Raw genomic sequence first — 21,914 nt, forward strand, 5'->3', positions numbered from 1 at the left:
TGTTTTAAATATAGTCCATACTGTAAGGCCAACTGGCCCGAGGCAGGTGAACACAATCAGATTCACAGGTTGCATCAGACCGAAACTCTCCGGACCACCCAGTTCCAGAAACTGACCTGGGGACTTTGCACCCGGCCCAGCCTTCCCGCCTTTCAAGGGGCGGGACTAACGGTTCCCCAGGATACCCGAAAAGACCACCAAATAAGGAATACCCTGCGCCCTCCCAGATTCACCACACCCCTTTCCCTTCTTCCCCTATAAAATCTTGCCCAACCCTCGCCCGGGTGCGACTTCTCTGGCCCCTTTCTCTCGGACCAGTGAACCTCGCTCGGGAGCGCTCCCTAATAAAGCTCACTTGAAGCTTTCCTCTGTTTCGCGGTGCCGTTTGTTAAGATCCGACCTTACACATACAAACATATTTTTAGCCATTTAGAGCCTGTCTACTATGTATACTCCTCAAAACTTGCCCAATATGTGATAACCATTGATAAGACAAACCCTGTGTCTATAAAAGACCCCAAACCACAAATGCCCTTCCAAACTCTGACCCGGAAACTCCCAGCCTTACTTCTGACTGACATCACTGAGACATATTTGCCCTGCTCTGATGTTCCCTTCTCTGAGGAGGTCCAGTCTCTTGCCCTATTCCCCTTCTGAGTGGTTCCTCAGGCCAAATTCACTCTCATGCAGCCCTGTCCAGGCATTGACCAACAAATCTTGCCATGTATTACTGCCTCTCGTGGTCCTGTCTCTTCCTTGATCACTTCCAAAATCTTCAGGCTTACCACACAGGTAATATACTCATTTCAAACTACATAGTTTCTAAGTATTGCTCAAACTTTCAGAAACTAAGATGAGGAAGGAAATATAATTAATTTAATTAAAGTTCTACCTATGAGCTTCTAAGTGAAAAAAAAATGTAATGACAGCCATTTAAGAAATATTTCAAGGCAAAAATATTTTGTACTAGTCTATTGTCTGGCAATTCATTAAAGGGAACAGCCCAAGGGTAAATATTTTGCTAGGGAAATATCTGTAAATATTTGAAATTATAAAACAGAACACAAAATGGACCTCATAAATTTAAGAAAGAAAGAGGGAGAAGAAGAAGGAAGCTGAGAAGGAAGAAGAAAAGCAGACATTACCCTTACATTCAAATATAAAATCAATACAACTGAAGGAGTTATTAAAGACAATAGTGACCTAAGTCATAACCCTGAAAAATAAAAATACGCATACTATTTTAATTTTCCTAGAGTAATTAATCTATCTAAAAGCTTTATAAAAAATAGGTTGCTCTAGCACTAAAATTTCAAAAAATATTTGAATGTCCATCTAACTGATATTTTAGTTGTTCCTACCTATCAGCCCAATTGTTTTCCTCTCAGAGAGAAAAAAAAGCTATAGGGAGAAATGTTTAGAGATTTATGTTGGAGTTTTCAGGGAAAATTAGATGGTATACTTTTCTTCTGGTACCTTTTAGAACTAATAGGGAAATAAAATATCAATTTTAAAATTCCTCAATTTGCATTAGAAGACTAGATTTTCCTATCTGTAAACAGATGAGTCAAAAAAAAAGAGTTTAGAGGAGCTGCATAAATTATGCTTAGTCCCTGCCCAAACAGCCTCTGTGAGGGGTAGCAGAGAGGAGCCTAGAGGCTTCCTCTCACGGAATTATTCTTATGTAAATATTAGCCAAAGGGTTCAGGTTGTCTCCAATAGTTAAAACCAAGAGGTTTTATATCGAAGAAAAAAATGTTCAAATCACAGCTTCATTGACTGTGACCTATATGAACTTGAGAACATTTATTAACATGTTTATGCCTCTGTTTCCCCTTTATCTACTATGGGGGAAAATCAAAACCTGCTCCAGGAAGTGCTGAGAGGGATTAGTAAGGCTTCCAGAAGTGATGTAACCAAGGGTTGATGTAACCAGCAACCCTCTTGTCAAAAGAATTTTTGTCTTTCTATTTTGGTCTATTCTGGTCAAGAAAGTATAACAGTAGTCTTTGACATTACTGGCATTTGATGGGTTAAAAAAGCTTCAATATTGTTTTAATTTTACTGTCCTTGATTATTAGTGACCTTGAGTACCATTTTATAGGTATATTGGGCATTTGCATTTAATCTTTGGTAAGTTGCTAATTATCATCCATTACCCAATTTTATACTTAGATGTCTTTTTCTGTAATAATAAGTCTATATATACATATATTAATCCAATCACTATGAATTATGTTGCAAACCCTTTCTTACAATCTGGTTCTTATCTTTAACTTTGTATATATTATTATTATTATTTTTGGCCTCAATATCTGGCATCTTATATAAATGACAGCATGCACAGTGGTGGGGGTGGTTTATAGAGGAAGAATCAAACAGGACTGAATGACATTAAATGAAAAGTTGAAAAAATTTAAATCCTCTTCATCCTATTCTAGCCCCACTTACTAGAGTTAGGCATTCTGTTTAAATTATTCATTGGTTACCAAGAGAATTCTAAACAATTAATTCTATATTCATTTCTTGAATTACCACCGTTACATAGTTTCCACTGGTAAATTCCCTTAGTTATAATGCTTTCAATTTCATGCATGTAACTCAACCTGGCTTAAAATATAGTATATTATTATTTTATTTCACATAACTTCACTATTTCATAATTTCACAGACCTCAGGGTTAATTATTTTAGATGCTTAATTATATTATCAAGAACCCAGGTTCTTTCTATTCTGTTCCACCTCTGCAGCATTTATTCCATATTTAGAGGTAGCAAATTGATTACTCAGGTTCTAGGCATCAAATAACTCACGTAAAATCCAGAGGAAGAAGAAAAGACATCTTGTCATGTAGTCTCTCTTAGAAGTGGAACTATTCTCACAAGACCCTCAATAGTCTTCCTTTTATTGCTCATTGGTCAGGATTAAGTCATACACTCATTCCTGAACTAATTACTTCGAGGAGTAATTGGTGTACACTTTGACTAATGCAGGCTTTTTCTGGATGTGTCAGTGGAGTCAGCTTCTAAGATACATGGGTTCAAAGAATGTATGAATACATTAACAGTATTGATACTTGAATAGGAAGAAAATAATGGGAATGGGCAGTGTAGGTAATCAACATTATTATAGATTCTAATATAACATGAGGGAATAGCATACTTGTCCCTTCTCTCATATCACTGATACCTTTAATTTTTAAAACATTTTATTTGGAAATAATTTTAGACAAAGTTACAAAAATAGAGTTCCTGTACTCTTTACCCAGTTTCCCCTAATGTTAATACCTTTCATAACCACGGTGCAATGATCAAAGCCAGGAAGGTAGCATCATGATACTATACTATGATAGCTTTAATTTTGTTAGTTATATTTTATCATTTGTATATTTGCTTCTTTGGAATTTTAAATAAGACATATTAACTTTTGTTCATTATTTTTCAGACTGTGTCTCTTGATTTCTTACCATGTAAGAATAAGAAATCAACGTCTTTACTCTAGCACCTGTTTTTCCACTTTAACAGGCTCCTCCACCTTCTCTCTATACTATTACTTTTACATTCACATGGTTTATAACATACTGCACTTCACTTGTAATGGTCTTTTGTATTTTTTTGGTTGTAGAGAGATGCTAGATGGGCAATTTTAATTTTAAAATCTGTAACAATTCCACCTGTAGTTCTTAATTTCTTGGCTAATGTTTATTCCAGTTATGAATTATTTTTTGAGGAAAAAATAAATTTTATTCTAGTTAGTAAAGTTCACTCAATTAATCTTTCTAAATTCATGACTAGGAGAGTTGTTAATCAGGACCATTCGAACCAGATGTCTGTATACTTCCTGCAACACTAACTTACTTTGTTTTCTGACAAAATAACTGTCCTTTTTACTTCTATTTCATAAAATTTCAGATACTACCTCTCATATATCATATCTTAGAATTGATTTTCTTTGATATTCAGTTGAATTTTCTCTTGTCTTCCCTCATAAATTTCTCCTCAAGTTGTTTCATCCAAGCTCAGGGATTCATACATCATCTAGTTGTTGACTCCAAAATTATCTCCACCAAGACCTATCCTCTGAGCTCCAACTTGTACATATCCATTTCATTCCTTTACGTTTATCTGAAGCATACCATATTCAAAACTCAACTCTTGATTGATTAAATAAACACGGTTGTATCCACTTCTATCACATAATCATCTCTATACCAATAAATTGTTTCCCTGTGAATTATCTCACATATCCAATCAAGCACTAATCAACAAATTTTGTCAATTTCACCTCCAAAATATATACTAACATATTGTTTTGTCCACCTTCCCAAGCAGATGCCTAGTTCAAGCAAGAATTATCTGTACATGTGACAGAAGCCCATGTACATTCTGTCACAAAGTAGTGACATCCCAGTGGTCACCCTACATAAACACCTGCCTCCTCTCAATTCTTTCTCTATTATATGACCTTAGTGATTTGCCTAAAACATACATCAGAGCCCGACTGTTGTAAGACAATTCTCCATGGGTTTCCTGCATGTCTGTATGTCTTGTGAGCAGAGACACTCATCTCCCTTTGCTCTAGACTATCTTTTCAAGGATGTCTATAGGGCAAAGATAGAGAAAGACTCTTACTGAGTACAGAGTAGGCATGCTTACTGTCGATTATAATAAAAATCATGTCATTTTGTGGAGAAAAAGGGCAGATTTTCTTAATGTCCATTACAAAAGATTCCTGTTCCTTAAGCTCAGGGTCCCTCTCCTGCAACACAATCCATTGCCTGTTCCAGCCCTTCTCTGGGCCCACCTGTGTTGCTGCTGTGGAAATTAGAGGCAAGGGGAACTGGCACAAATATGTTGATCCTCATAGCACTTTCTGTGTCATGAATAATAAGGTCTTTTGTCTCTGACTCAAGTCTCAAGTCTTCTACCTGACTCTGATAGGCTAACTTATAAGCTTACAAGTAAGGTAAACTTTCCAACTACAGATGGCCCTCCCTAGCCACAAGTTCATCATTCATGGATCCAACCACATTAGATCAGCTGAATGTAAGGAACCTGAGCATCCACAAAGTTTGGTATCTGCAGAGGATCCTGGAAACAATGCCCCATGGATACGAAGGGACGACTGCATTCACATACCTTGATACTGTCACTCTCTTATATCAATTTTTAACCATAATACCAAAAAAGGGAATATGGTCTCTTTATCATGACCTGAGAGGCCCTGCATGGTCTGTACCAATGTCTCATTTGGTATAGCGCTACTCTCCCATTTACTCATTACATGTTAGCCATTCGAACTTTTAGCTTCTCAAATATACCAAGCTTTTTCTTGCTTCAGGAATCCTCCTCCCCTCCTTATCCTAATATGACTTTCCTTCTTAAACTTTGAAATTCTGCTTCCGCACTTTTCAAAAGAAAATCTGTCTTAATCAAGCTATTATTCCTTCATTCTTACTCCCTCACCATTACTCACTGTCTGCTACCTGGTTCTTTCCTCTTAGCTCTTACCACAATGTGTTATTTTATTTGACTGGTTATTTATTTTTGTCTGTTTCCCCCATTAGGTTGTATTCCTAAATTTTAATACAAAGTTGGAATACAGTAAGTTTTCACCTTGTATGCCAAATGTGGTTGTGACATGTATGATTTTCTATGTCAAACTTATTTTAATGTTAAAAAAAGAAAGAAAACCTTGATGGCCCAAACAATTCTTACATGTACATTAATCATGTCTCCAGAATAAAAAGGAGAAATGCATGTTATAAAAACATATTTTGTTTGCATCTGCAAATGGTTTTTATAATGCATGAAAAAATATAAACTTTTAATAATACATTTAATAACTTCCTATTAGCAATTAGACAATATATATTGTGACCAAAAATCCACACGTAATCAATAAATTTTTCTTACCTCTGTATTAACGTGGTAGTTATTCTAGTGTTAAACATGAAATAATCCATGTGTATTATTTTTTACGTTATTGTGCTAAGAACACATAACATGATATCTGTCCTTTTAACAAGTCTTTAAGTGTATATTATTGTTCACGATATGTACAGGGCTGTACAGCAGTCCACATCTTGGCTATTGTGGATAGTGCTGCAATGAACATGAAAGTACTAATATCTCTTCAAGATTCTGATTTCAATTATTTTGGATAAACACCCAAAAGTGGGATTGCTGGATCACATGGTAGTTTTATTTTTAAATTTTTGAAGAACTGACATGCTATTTTCATAGCAACTATACTATTCTGCATTTCCACCAGCTACATCTGCACAGCAAAGGTAAAAATCGAGTGAAAAGACAATCTATAGAATGGGAAAAAACATTTGTAAATCAATATCTGATGATACTTTAATCTCCAAAGTATATAAGGAAATCCTACAACTCAATAGCAAAAAATTAATAACCAGACTTAAAACTTGTCTAAGGACTCAAATCGACATTTCTCTAAAGAAAACATACAACTGGCCAACAAGTATATGAAAAAATGTTCAATGTTACTAATCATCAGGGAAATCCAAATTAAACCCACAATGAAATATTTGTTTTAATTGATTGAGGGTATATTTACATGAGCACTTCACTGGAGACAAAGTGGAGAACAGAGTAGAGTTTTGTAAAAATAATGACTACATAGAAAATTATCCCTTTGATGTTACTGGCTTTATTTAACTGTACTTGTTTGTCTATACGATTTTATCTCAAATTAATAAAATACTTGGGTCTAGTGAGTTTTCTAACCATTTTGAAACTGAAAACATAAATGACTGAGTTAAAAGCTATGCTTCAAACAATAGTTGAAACTCCCAAGTTAGTCACAAATGTAATGTATTATTCAGTTGGTTGTGGGAGGTATGTATATCAGTCTGATGTCAATACCAGGAGGCAGGGAGAGGGTTGTTAAGGATGGTTATATAAGACTGAAGGTATGAAATGCACCCTGAGAGCAGGCATCTTAGTCCAACTTAGTGATAACAGCTCCCAAGCTGCCAGTAGAAAGATGCCTCTAGGAGGGTAAGAAACACAAGTCACAGTAATTGCAAAAAGGGTAACCTGGCTTTTTTTGTTGGGAGAAATACAGTTTTTGAAGGTAAAATGACCGACAGAAAGAATTCTGTGAGTTATGTGAACATCAGTATTGCTGGAGGGGTGACGACTGCTTTAAAATCTCCATTATTTCTGCCATACTTTAAACCCAGCACTTACCTCAGTTTTCTCTGAGGTCCATTCACCCAACAGATGGGAAGCCTGCACTGGGACTTAAAGGGTTGTTGACTTCTTTGAGGCTCTAAATTGAGAGAGGCACTGGCCCTGTGGTATACTAAAAAAAAAAAACAAAACAGCAATATGTATCAGAAAAAAATCTTAATGTTATTTTGTTGTTTGTTGTTATTGTTGTTGTTTTAACTTATAGGGAACCAAAAATCATGAACAGATTTCAGGGCTTTTTCAGACTCTGGTTTTACAGTTTCAATGGCAGAATGCAAAATGCGAATGTTATTACTATAGATGAGAAAGATATATAATCGCTGAAATGGTGTCTCAAATCTGAGTTCAATAAAAATTAGGAAGGAATGTGATCAAAGTGTATTTAATTTTCATATCCATTAAAATTGTACTTAAGGAATCTTGAGAGTTAACTGTTTCAGTCTCTTTCACAATAGGAACGAATGGCATTGTACACTATTCAGGTATAAGATTGTGCATGTGTGTATGCAGCATGTGTATGTCTGCCTATGTGAGTAGGAGAGATGAAAGAATGGAGCTCTGACTGAATATAATTTGACTCAGTCATTCTCTATAACGTATGTCTACAAAAATCAAAATTGTCAAACATATTGGATAATTAGAAGTGAAGAAAAGAAGAAACTCCAGGAAAACTCTCAAGAGTCCAGTTAAATATGCCTTCCTACTTTTACTCTAGGGATAATTCTTACAGCAAATTTTCAACTATATATATATACACACACACATATGTATATGCATGTATATGTATGTATATATGACCCATATGTATGTGTATATGTGTGTAGAGATGTATATATTCTATCTTCTATTTTAGCTTCTTTAAAGGAGTAGCACAATTCTTCCATAAAAAGGAAACTGTATTTCAATGGAACCTTTTCGAAGATGCTAGGAATTAAACTATTGAAGACAATTTGGTGTATCTATTGGTAGGTCAATTTTGTAGCTCTATGTTTCTGCTACATTTATTCATCATATATTATATAGTTTTGCTATATTTGTTCATTTAGTTTACACTAATCAATTGCAACCTTCTCAAGAACTTAAAAGTTCACTGATTTTAGTTCTTTTTATTGCTTTACTCATGGAAGCCAAAAATAATTACTAGAGATTGACTAGCTAAATATATTATCATTTGTCAAGTTTTATTTATTTCAAAAATCAATTTATTAATAATTTTCCAATGTTTTCAAGATAAGGTTCTATAATACTCATTTTTTAAAGAGCTGTTATGATTGACACTAAGGCAACAGCCTTCAATAAATTTTTGAGGAGCACCAAAATAGCCTTGCTCTACTCCCAAACCCATTCTTACACTAAACCAAACCCATATTAATTGGCTACAAACATATCTAAATGCTAAATATTTTTAATAAAAATTCCTTCTTAAAGAAAAATACAGAATTAAGTCCTTTATGTGTTTTATAATCTGTGTGATTTTCAGGGAGGGCAAACAAGATTAATAGTATAGGTAATTAATTGCCTAATCTATAATATTAGCAGACTTAAGTTATCTACTTCATTTATTAACCCACATTCTGATTTACACTGGACTGGACTACATGACACATAAGGCAATATCCCATAGGCCTCTAAGAAAATATGGCACAGATAAATAAGTTTGAGGAGTTAGAGGTAAAAGTATACATATATGGAGTACTTGGGGATAAGTAGGAGACCTAAGTAGAATTGCCAAATAGAATAGAGGATGTTAAGTTTAATTTAAGAGAAACAGTAAATAACCTTTAGTACAATAAGTATGTTCTAAATATTGCCTGAGATATAATTAGACTTAAAAATATACATGCCATTTAACTAAAATTTAAATTTAACTGGGATCCTAATATTTTGCAAATTTTGCATCCTCGGGTCTAAGGCACCAAGGGCCCAGCATGAGACTATCAATTGCTACAGTGGGCAAGAAGAAAACAAGCTTAAAAGTGAGGGATGTAGAGATTATGGTAAACAACTCAAATTTGCCTTGGATGAGTCTACGGTAGAAGGATATACAACTGAGGATCTTTAAAATCTGAATATTATTTGCTGGCAGAGATATTATTAGTTAGGTACATTCCTAGTTAGGAATTTTATCTCAATGACTCTATAAGTACTAGGAAATTTATAGTTCTATTTAGCTTTCTATAAATACTCATATCCGTCTAGCTAAAATAAGTATAGAAAGATTTCCTTTATGTTAAACTATAGACTTTTCTTAGGGACTGAGTTATTTGAGCACAAATAATTTGGTTGGTTTTCATTTGGATATTTTTATAATTTATTAGAAAGTGAAGTATGCATTAAAAATGATATATTTTTGTTTATTATTTCCTTCTCATTTTGGAAGATGGTATTATTTGGTTCTGTTGAGTATTATTTACTCATTAGGTAATTTACTCATCATATAATTGTTACCGGAGAGTAGGCTCTTGACTCATCGCAGAAAGAATTCAGAGACAAGACACAGAGGTCAGGAAAACAAAGAAAGGATTTAGTAAGTAACAGTATGCTCCAAGGTGAGAGCAGGCAGACTCAGCTGAGTAGCTGCCCTGAGTTTCTTTGGCAAGCTGGTTATATGAGATGTGAAAATGAAGGGGCAGGATATTCATTGAGGAGGGAGGGGTTTTGGGTCATATTCCCTGATTCTCATCCCAGCTCCACCTTCCCAAGGGGAGGAGGAATTTTTGTCCTTATTTAGTCTTGATTGGAAGTGTCATGGCATCAGTGCATGATGGGTACTTCTTATCTGCAAGGCTAATTTTATTGTAACGATGGCAAAATGAGCAAAAGGTTACATTCAAATGCCAGAGATTCCCTCCTTTTCCCACCTTTCTGTGTCTGCCTCTAAGACCCCTGTGACCTCAAGTTGTATGGCTTCCTGTCAGTCCAGAGGTTCCTGCTTTTCTTTGTCTACCCAAGGACCCTGTTGTTCACAAGATGCATGGTTTCTTGCCACTTGGCCTGTGCCCCCCTTTCTCTGCTCATATCTAGCTATCTGCCTGCTCTAACATAACTATTCCATTCTGATTATGAACTTTCATGGGTAGACTGAAAAGACAGTAACAAATTCAGGTTTATCATTTAAATTATATGGTTTAAACAATTTTCCAAAGATTTATTTTGATGAATGTATTACTCAGAAAGTAAATGTGTATATTTAAAAGATGGATTCATTAATTTATAAATCAGCCAGTGAGTAAATTAAGCTGTTTTAAGTCACTGGTTGTATTTACTTACACTGGGAGTGTTTACTTCTTATAAATAAGGATAATTTTAATTCTTATTTTCAAACCTGCCATGTGCCAGTAACTCTTCTAGAACTGAAGATACAACAGTGAAGGAAACAGAATATAGTCAGCCTTTGTGGAATTTATTTTTAAAATGGGGGTCAGACTATGAAGAATATAAATAGATAAAATAAGTAAAATATATAGTATATTAGATGTGAGAAGTGCTATAGAGAAAACATAAATCAAGGAAGGAATATAAGGAATGCAGGGACAAGTGAGTTTTCAGTTTTAAATTAGAAAGGAGAAGACTCAGTAAGAAGGTGACAAATAAACTAAGACTTGTAGAGGATGAGGCAACAAGCCATGTGAATATGCACAGGAGAGTATGCAGGCAGAAAGAACAGTATGTCCAAATCCCTATGGTGCAAGAATGTCTGGTGTGTCCTAGGAACCAAAAGGAAGCTGGAGGGACTAAAATGGAGTAAGTTGGAGGACATTAGTTCAAGAAAGTTACTGGAAGAGGGAAAGCCATGGTTCCGACTGCACAGCATTAGTTGGATCATCTATATCAGTACTGAAATTACCAAGAAAGAAGATGCCTGTACTAATGGAGAAAGACAGTGAGCTAAGAACCTATAGAATCTAGGAATACCAAGAAGTGCTTAAGAATTGTTAGATGACTTCATGAAAGAAGGTAGTGATTTGATGCCAGAATACTCATTTTCCGGCCCAGTGTATCCAAAGTATGTGTAAAAAAATTATTTATGCAAGCTAGATTAGACAATTTTTCTTTAGAGGAAGGATACAGGGGAACCTTAAAAAAAGAGATAAATAATTTAGGGGATTTTAATAGGTCCTGCAAATGGAGTAGAAAGTTTCAGGAGTTCTAGGGGAGTGACAGATAGGACAGAAAAGACAATGAGGAGAGACACTATATACCAGGTGTGAGGAAAGGCCTGGGAGTCTAGTATGTTCTTGTGATGATGAACAATTGATCAAAAACAGAGACAGGGGCTTCCCTGGTGGCACAGTGGTTGAGAGTCCACCTGCCGATGCAGGGGACATGGGTTTGTGCCCCGGTCCGGGAAGATCCCACATGCCACGGAGCGGCTGGGCCCGTGAGCCATGGCCGCTGAGCCTGCGCGTCCGGAGCCTGTGCTCCACAATGGGAGAGGCCACAACAGTGAGAGGCCCACATAACGCAAAAAAAAAAAAAAAAAAAAAAAACCAGACAGAGGGCACAGTAATACTTGTGCTGAAAGAACCAAGGCAGGTAATGGTTGTGAAGCTGTGAATATTAGGGGAGTATTGGGAACTCTCCAGGATCTATGTGCTATGGGAGACATGAAGGCCAGCAGAGGGTTGGCTTCTGGGGCTGCCAACTGACCCCTGCAGAGGCAAGTCAGATCCAGTAACAGGGGCTCCCATGTCATACACCAGGTTATTTTTTTGGTGCGTATTCTAGAAACTAAAAATTATGTTTTTCTAGTTCATCCCTATCTTTTCACTTAGAGATTAGATCTATTAACTAATAATATCATGTCATTACAAAATTAACATACAGCTCAACATATTCATCCTGGAATAGTCCAGCAAAGGAGGAGTTAATTATTTCAATTAACCAGAGGAAAGTAGGATGTAAGAAGTACTTCTGCATGTGTCTCTGTGTGTGTCTATATACAAATACATACTAATATCATTCTTACATATGGTTGTATTTATATTCATGTGATATATAGGCAGATATTTTAGGGAAAAATAGATGCCAGAAACCTTGCAGAAAAAAAAAAAAATTCTCATCAGAAAGTCAGAAGAATGCCTTGATAATCATATTCAGAATTAAAATAATTTTCAAAGACATATTCTAGAGATTTAAGTGCCCCTATTCCTTTTTATTATAATGGCTACATGCAAGTTAACAGTATTTTATCTTTTCCCTTGTTTGAACAAACTTATTTGGGGAAGTCATTAGTCAGCTTGATACATGATACTAAACTGTAACATCAAGAATTTTATGCAAGTATTATTATATTTGCACAATGGATATTCTTTAAATTGGATGCTGAAACATTTATTACCTAGAGCTTCTATAACAGCAAAGTATAATGTAGCACACTGAAAACATTGATCCCCATGGGGTTTAAAGATTGCCAAATTGTATAATGATATGTGTGCTCTAAAAGACTTAGAAAGGATATTGCATGCCTTGAAAGACACTTAGCTTTATGGGTTTTCAGCAGGAACAAGATTGCTAGAACTCACTTATGGGGTCCTAATCTTGTTTATATCCATTGCTTGCTGGGAACTACATTTTTTCTTAACCTTTATGCTTCAAAAGAAATATATACATGTTGTCCTAGTGGCCTTTAAGACCAGCTAGGGATTTCCCTGTTAGTAGTTTAAGAAAAGAAAGAACATAGCAATTATGCCTCATGTCTTATTTCATGTTCTTACTGTGTGACTCCAGGCAATAGAGTAAATATTATTATTCAAAGGAAAGTCATGTGAATAGAAGATTTTAAGAAGTCATTGACATATATAACTGGTAAAAGTAAACAATAAATAAGCTGCTTAAAAGTAAGCACAGTTCATTCAAACATGATAATGTTAATCAATAATTTGATTACATATCAAAGATGCATAAGAAGCTCTTTCCTCTGGCCAACTGAAACTAATCTTTATCCAACTAGTAACTTTAAGTCAAAAAAGAATCTGATTTTTTTTAATTAGAAAAAAAAGTTACTTGACCTTCATTATTTTCATTTCACATTTAATGTCTTCCTTTTCTTCACCTATACTACCAAACCTCTCTCAAGGAAACAGATGTCTCATCTCATCTTTCTTTCCCTCTTCCACACATTTCCTCATCTTTGACTTGCAAACCTGTAGTACCCAGCCACTTAGAGTACCTGTAGTACTTCTCAGCCACACACTGAGAAGTGTGGCTTCTCAGACCTCAAGAATCTCGTCTGCAGGTGCAGAGGTCTAGTAATCATTTTCATTTCCATATCATGATGGATCATCAAAGCTGACTTTGCAAAAAGTCCATTATATTACCTGCTACCTTCACCAACTGGTCAAAACTAGATTATTCTTCTAACTCTTCCATTTATGACTATATCTGAATATGGTTTTTCCAGGAAGGTAAGCCTAAAATCTTAGCGCAAACTTTACCCTTCACTCTGTTCTTCTACACTCAATTAGTTATCAATTTAATTCAAGATTAATTAATTATTGATAATTTTCATATCACATGATTACCTTCCTACCATCATTGCATTGCTTTAAGTTCTCATGAGTTTATAAGCACTTAATTTTAGTATACTATAATTTCCTAACTGGTAGAATTAATCTCACACTTCAAGTTTCTATCTTATACAAAATATCTAGCTGCTTTAAGTGTCTTCATAACTATTTCTCTCATCTGCTTAATTCTTATTGTTTCTTTGTCACACCTGTATTATCCCTTTCGTCTGGCAGTCAGGACCTTCCATAACCCTGTATCTTTCCATCTTTTCTAGTTCTATCTAATAACACTCCTTTATTTATACTTAACATTTAAATTAAACCAGACTACTCACATGTGACTTAGATGTCAAGTGTTCTTTCCTACATACTTGTCTTTGTTTTATTGACTCTTTAACTAGAATACCGTAAACACCTACACATTCTATACAGCCCAAATTAAAGATTACTCCCTAAACAGTCAGTCCTGAACAACCTACTTTTTTTTTTTTTTTAAATCTTCCTTCACTCACCTCTTGTAGTTTTTTTATTATACACTATGTGGCTAACTAAGAGATGTACTACTCTTTATCTCATATATTCTAGGCATTAGGATACTCTCTGTGAATGCACAGATAATTTAAAAAGATTATTTGTTTTCAATCAGCAAATATTTCTTCCTTATTTTTAGCTTTATCAGGACAGAACTTCAGAACTCTAATTATAAAATGTATGAATAATAAAAACTATACGCCTCTCATTAAGTCCACACTGAAAAAAGTAGTGAAATAATCTTTTATCCATTTGTATGCTGTCTTGATTTAATAATAAGTTAGGCAGCTACATTATAAAATAATCCACATAAAGTCAGACACTAAATAATACCACTATGTACAAACTATGAATTACCCTTTTAATTGAGGGAGGAAAAATAAAACTTTAGCAAAGAGGGTAAGGCATTTATTTCCATTCTCTCTACTGTTTATTTTTTTAAATGAAGATTGTTTACTTTTAATTTTATAATCATGGCAGTGGGATAACAAATTTCTGTGATTTCATTATAAAAAGTAAGAAGGTATTAAATTGGAGAGAGAGGACAAGATTATAATTTTTAAAATTAGAATAACACGTAATTTATTTTCAGGGACAAAATTTAACTGACGTAAAATTTAACTAATTGTGAGCAAACAGCCCCAATTAAACTTTATTCTGCATTGACACTTAAACCATTCTTTGCTTCAGACATTATTTTTCTAAACATGTTTTTTTCACTGCCACTAGAAAAAAATGAAATCTCTCATGAACCCTTCTCAGGTAATTTATTTTCTTTAAAACAAAAAAGGAATCTTGCATAGTCTTCACACACAAGGACCAATTTTAAGGATGTACACTAAGATTCTTAAATGAAAAATACATTTTAAGTAACAATATTATTAATTTTAGATGGCTGACATTTTATTTCCATTTTCATGACAGCAATGAAGTAGTATTTAAAGACCTATTAAATCTCATTAAGATATATGATGAATACATTTATTCATTTTCATGTATATTTCATGCAGGATTAGGCCTTCAGGAATCCACATCTCAATACAAATGAGTAGCTTGTAGCAGACCCATGCTTTCAGAGAGAATGCTTTAAAAAGCCAGATAAAATGTTTAAAAACAACTAAATGTAACCTGGAAATTAGAGAATTATCAAGGCAAAATAACATGAGGAAGAAAATAATCAATGAATAAATATAAACATGTTAATATAAGAGATAGTCAACAACTGTTTTCTCTTATAAGGCCTAAAATTCTGAGCGCCAGGAAAGCCTCTGAGCATGCTTTGCAATATAGCTGATTCACTTTGTTATACAGCAAAAACTAACACAACACTGTAAAGCAATTATACACCATTAAAGATGTTAAAAAAAAAAAAGGACTAAAGACCTCTACTAAGAGGCAGAGAAACCAGCAGAGATATTAATGATCCTGGGGTGGGGGGGGAGAAAGAGTTTTCAGTTTCAGTTTTCCAAAAATAGAGCCATAAACTGTAGGGAAAAGAGTGCTATAAACTATCTGATGTGCCCCTCTCCCCAGATATTTGTTAACTTGTGAAACTGCAAATGTATGAGGCCAAAAGTCAGTCAAAATGTTTACAAAAGTCAGAGTAGGTATTTTGACAGCTTGTAGTTCTGAGAAGATAGCTATTGAAGATAATAATTAGAGTTCAAGACCTGTGTGTAGGTGAGTGAGGGGCTTCATGAAACACCCCCAAAGATCTAAATATAAACTATCCTACAATCAAGTCTTATCCTAATTAGATTAATGTAATCAACCCATACTCCTTTCTTTTCTATAAGAAAAAAGTGTGAACACTCTCTGTAGGAAGAGAACATCTATATACTTTATAATTTCTCAAACACAATGACAGGCATTTAAGGAAAAATTACCAGGCACAGAAAAAGGCAAAATATTTTTTTCTAAAATAGTGAAAAGGAAAAAAAAAGTAAATTACAAGTGATAGAGATATTGGAAATAGTAGACTGTAGAGGAAAATATAGAGAAAAGAGAAGAAAGAATTAAAAATGCACCAGATTCTGAGATCTACATTAAATAATAAAATGAAAATTTTAAGAGTTAAAAGAACTGAAATTAAGAAATAAACAGATGAATTTAACAGGATATTAGACTCAGAGCAAAAAAAAAAATGTTAATGAAGTATAAAGTTAATATAAAATGTCCAAACTGAAGATCAGAGAAGAAAATAAAATAAAACACAACCACACAATCATTAAAGACCTAAATTTAAAGGGCTCATATGATTAGGTCAGGCTCACTCAGATAACCTCTCTATCATAATGTCAATTGATTTGGGACTTTAATTAAAGCAGATTACTCTCCAGAATGTGGGCCTTGTCCAATCAGTTCAAGGTCTTAAGAGCAAAGACTGAGGTATCCTGAAGGAGAAGCAATCTGTCTCAACTGCAACATAAAAATCCTGCCTGAGTTCCCAGTTTACCGGAATTTTCTGTAGTTATTGGATTCAAAACTATAACATCAACTATTACCTAAATTCCCAGCCCATACCTTGCCCTACAAATTGCAGACATATGAGACCCCATGACTGCATAAGCCAATTTGTCATTCCTTACAAATAAATAGATAGATACAGATATAGAGAGATAGAGTGATAGCCTACTGGTTCTGTTTATCTGGAGAACTCCAGTTAATACAAAAGCCAACAGTTATCAGTAAGATAACATTTTATTTATTTATTTATTTATTTGCAGTACGCAGGCTTGCGGAGCACAGGCTCAGGATGCACAGGCTCAGTGGCCATGGCTCACGGGTCTAGCGGCTCCGCGGCATGTGGGATCTTCCCGGACCAGGGCATGAACCCGTGTCCCCTGCATCAGCAGGCAGACTCTCAACAACTGCACCAGAAGCCCAATAACATTTTAGAAGATTTAAGTAAAGTAGAATTTCCCAAATACAAATCCAAAACAAAAAGTAAAAGAAAACTGCAACTGTTCTATATCTCACTTAAAAGAAAGTTACCGGGGCTTCCCTGGTGGTGCAGTGGTTGAGAATCTGCCTGCCAATGCAGAGGACACGGGTTCGAGCCCTGGTCTGGGAAGACCCCACATGCCGCGGAGCACCTGGGCCCATAAGCCACAACTGCTGAGCCTGCGCATCTGGAGCCTGTGCTCTGCAACAAGAGGGGCCACGACAGTGAGAGGCCCGCGCACTGCAATGAAGAGTGGCCCCTGCTCGCTGCAACTAGAGAAAGCCCCCGCACAGAAACGAAGACCCAACACAGCCAAATATAAATAAATAAATAAATAAATATTTAAAAAAAAAGAAAGTTACCCACTAAGGGAAAATTTCAAATCCATATGGCTTAACTGATAATTTCTTCCAAACCTTTAAGTACGAAATAATGTCAATCTCATTGAAAATCTCTCAGAAAATACAAAAAATAAGAATGAACAAAATTATGAACAAAATGCAAAATGCAATGAACAAAATGCAAAATTAATTAAGTTCCAAATCGATTAACCTTATAAGAGATATCTAGGTGAGCCTGACTTAATTAAATGGGTCCTTTAAATCTAGTTCTAGAGATCAGAGATTTCAAAGCTCGGGAAGGATTCAGTGGGCCACTGTTGGCTTGAAGATATGGAAGCCTTATAGCAAAAACTTTAGGCAGCCTCTGGAGTTGAGAACAACTTGTGGCTGACAGCAGGCAGGCAAAGAAACAGGGACCTCAGTTCTGTAACTTAGATCTAATGAATTATGCCAAAAACTTGAATGTGCTTGGCAGCAAATTCTTCCCCAAAGCTTCCAGACTAGAACTCAGCCCAGCCAAACCTTTGATTTCAGTCTTATGATATCCTGGGAACAGAACCCAAACACTTTGTGCTAGACTTCTTACGTACAGGATTGTGAGCTAATGAATGGTGGTTGTTTGAAGCCTCTTGTTTTATGCAGCAATAGAAAACTAATGTAGAATTCAAAATATATATTGTAAATTTTTAGGAAAGTAGAAAGAGAACATTAAAATAAAGAATCTCTGGAAAAAAGATAAATAAAATTACAGTAAGCATCAAACTTAATGTTGAGATATTCATAATTTTCCCCCATTATATCAGGACTAGGATAAAAATGTTATCACCATTTCTATTCGCCATTGACTGGAGTTCCTATCCACAGTGATAAGATAAGTAAATATGAATGAATTGAAGAGGGAGAAATAAAAATGTCATTATATAAAAATGACAATGATATATGTGGAACATTTGGAAGACTCTACAAACTATTAGAACAAATATGTAATTTTTTCTCTGGAAATGGTTTTTATAAATACCAGAAACAAACCAAAAAACATGAAATAAAAATACTATCTACAAAAACTTAAAACATTCTAAGAGCTAAGAACAAATTTAACAAAGAGGTAAAATTTGTTTTCTGAAAGTCATTAAATATCATTGGGAGAAATTAAAGACAAACCAAATAAGTAGAAGGATATACCATCCTTGTGAAAAGGAACACTTAATATTCTAAAGCTGTCAATTCCACCCAAAATGACCTATAAAAACAATACAAACACAATAATAATAATCCCAGCAGGGGTTCTGAAGCAGCCAAATAGACTCTCAAATTTCCACCCAAATATAATTTTTATGAATAACCAAGCACTCTTAAAGAAGAACAAAGTAGAAGGACTCGCATTAACAGGTACCAAGGCTTTTATAAAGCTATATTAACATGGTCAGTATAAATGCAACGATAAAAGAATAAATAGTAAACTAATAGGTCAGAATGGTTTCCAGAAGCATATATATATTGCCTATTTATATATTGCCACTTGATTTATAAATAACATGACAGTGCTAAAAGGAAAAGATGATCTCAATAAATACCACTGAGTCAATTGGATTTTTATATGGCAAAATATATTCCATCTTACTTCATATAGTACACAGTAAAAATCAATTTTAGTTGTATTGTAGAAATGTGAATGCAAAACAATAAAAGTTCTTTTTATCAAGACAAAAAAGGTAGCCATAAAATGGCAAATAGCACTACATTAGAATTAAGAATTATACCACTGAGAGTCAAAAGTGAAGCCACAAATTACCAGAAGATATTTTCAACGCACATATTTGACAAAGAACTTCTATCTGGAATACGTAAAGAACTCCTACAATCGATAAGAAAATTACTCACTATGCAATAGATAATATGGGCAAATGATTTGAATTTACACACTATTAAAAATGATATAAAAATGGTCAATAAATTTATGAAAACATGTTTAAAATCATTAATCAGAAAATGCAATTTAAAATTACAGTGCAATACAATTGCACACCCAAAAGAATGACTAGAATGAAACAAAGACAATACCAAGTGTTAGAAAAGATACAGTGCAAATGAAAATCCCATTTACTTCTGGTGTCAATTTAAATAGGGTCACACAACCAATTGCTTTGCACTATCTTCTAGTGCTAAACATATAAACATCCTGTGACTCAGCAACTCCACTTACTTACCTAAGATAAATGTGTACTTTATTCAACAAAGACATGTGCAAAGGTGTTTTTAGCAGCCCTTTACATGATGGCTCCAATTATAAACAAAAACAAAAAGACCCATCAAATTGAGTAAACTGTGATATATTCATGCAGTGTAATGCTATACCACTACGAATACAAATGAACTTGCTATATGCAACATCATGGATAAACATCAGAAACATAATGCCACAAAATAATTCAGTCAGTACAATTCCATTGTTATATAGTTTTAGGGCATACATGAATTATTTAAAATGAGGATATGGATTACCTTATGAGAGTAAGACTGAGTAGGAAAAAGAATGAGGGCTTTTAGAGTTACAGCAATATGCTTTTTGTGTTGATTACAGGAAGTGAGTTTACTTAGTGAAAACTGTTGATATATACTTATGATTTGTGCATTTATTGATATGCATCTTCCTAAATAAATATGTGAACTCTAAAATTATTTTTCATTGAATGAATGCATTGACAATCTGGGAGCCAGGTCTCTCAATTTTGGAAAACTAAGTCGAAAAAACAGAAAGGGAGAAGACTAGAGTTCACTTTGTGGTTTTTTATTATATTGGGAGGAAGGAGGGGTAAGAGAACAAGAGGGAAAGGGAGAAGGGAGAGAGAATGAATCTCCAAATACAAGTAATATCTATTAATATTTACATTTCTTAGTTGTGTCCAATGAGAGTACCCTGAAGCAATGATACTGAAACAGTTAACACTTCTAGCACTTGGATGTTCCTATCAAAATCTCATTTCCCACTTAAGGAATCAATACTCCTTAGAGTAAGGGGTAAATCCAATATTGAAGCAGGGAAAGTACAAGATAATCCTGGAATATGTTAATCATACTGTGCTTAAAAGTGCTCGAAAAATGATAGAGACATCAAAAAGACATAGTTGCTGTCATGAAGGGACTCTCACAAGTGTAATTTGGAAAAATTCGATTATCAAAATAAAGATAATAATGGATTATAATGCTCTAAATAACATAGGACAATATGAGTCCATACTAGTATTAATAAATTAAGGAATAAATAAATATATGTACTAGAAAGGAAACCCCTTCTTTTCCTTTGAATGGCAACTTAAAAATATAGACGAAATGATGAAGTTAGAAAATCTTCTAGCAATAATCATAAAATTAATGATAATTCGATGAAAAAAGGATATTTACATGATCTTTAAGAATTTCACCCCAAATACTTATCAGTTACAAAAGGAAAAATAGAAAATTTACAGTGGAGAATCCTGAGGTACACTACCTTAAGAAAGTGATCTTAATTGACATCAACAATACTGAGAATAATACAATAGCATGTCTGTGATATTCCTCCATAAGGTGCATAATTTTAATCAAATCCTGAGAAAACATCCAACAAACATAAAATGGAAGACATTCTACTGCTCAAAAACATCCAGGTCAAGCAAGATTATTAAAGAAACTCTGCCAAATTAAAATTACTAAAGATATATAGCAACTAAATCCAATGAGTAATTCTGTATTGGATCCTGGATCAGGGAAAGAACAAAACCTATAAAGGTCATTATTGAGACAACTGACAAAATTTAGGTATGAACTGTGGGTAACATTTGAGCAATATCAAAATTTTTATTTTGATAAAAATACTGTGGTTTTAAAAATAATGTCCTTGTCCTTGTTTTTAGGTCAAGGGAATGCACACTATAGCATTTAGGTGTGAGAGGCATGATGTATTCAAGGTACTCTCCACTATAAGATTTATTTTCATGCCCAATTGTGTCCATTTCTTTGTGATTAACCTTTGGAAATCCTCTGAATTTCCTGGATTAAACCCTGAGGGGATATAAAAAACATTTTCTTACAAACGAATGAGCTACTGGTCATAGCTATGAATTTAATCCAATGCATGAGTGATGCTAGCCTTTAACGGTGCCCTATTGAATTAGATCTAAAACACATTGGTTAGTTCAGTTGTGCACTGTAACCTTAAATCTGCAAAAAAAGTATGTACAAACAAACTCACCTTGAAATATGCTGTTTGTAGGCAGTTCATACTGAGCCTATATTTATGTGTTTATATCCATATTCTTGACATATTATTTATGTTAGAGTCTGCCACCTGAGTGCTGTATTGACTACACAGTGAGGTTTAAAACAGTAT

Source organism: Aethalodelphis obliquidens, unplaced genomic scaffold (genome assembly GCF_003676395.1).
Source record: "Aethalodelphis obliquidens isolate GAN/ISIS:26980383/991018 unplaced genomic scaffold, ASM367639v1 scaffold1, whole genome shotgun sequence".
NCBI lineage: Eukaryota > Metazoa > Chordata > Mammalia > Artiodactyla > Delphinidae > Aethalodelphis > Aethalodelphis obliquidens.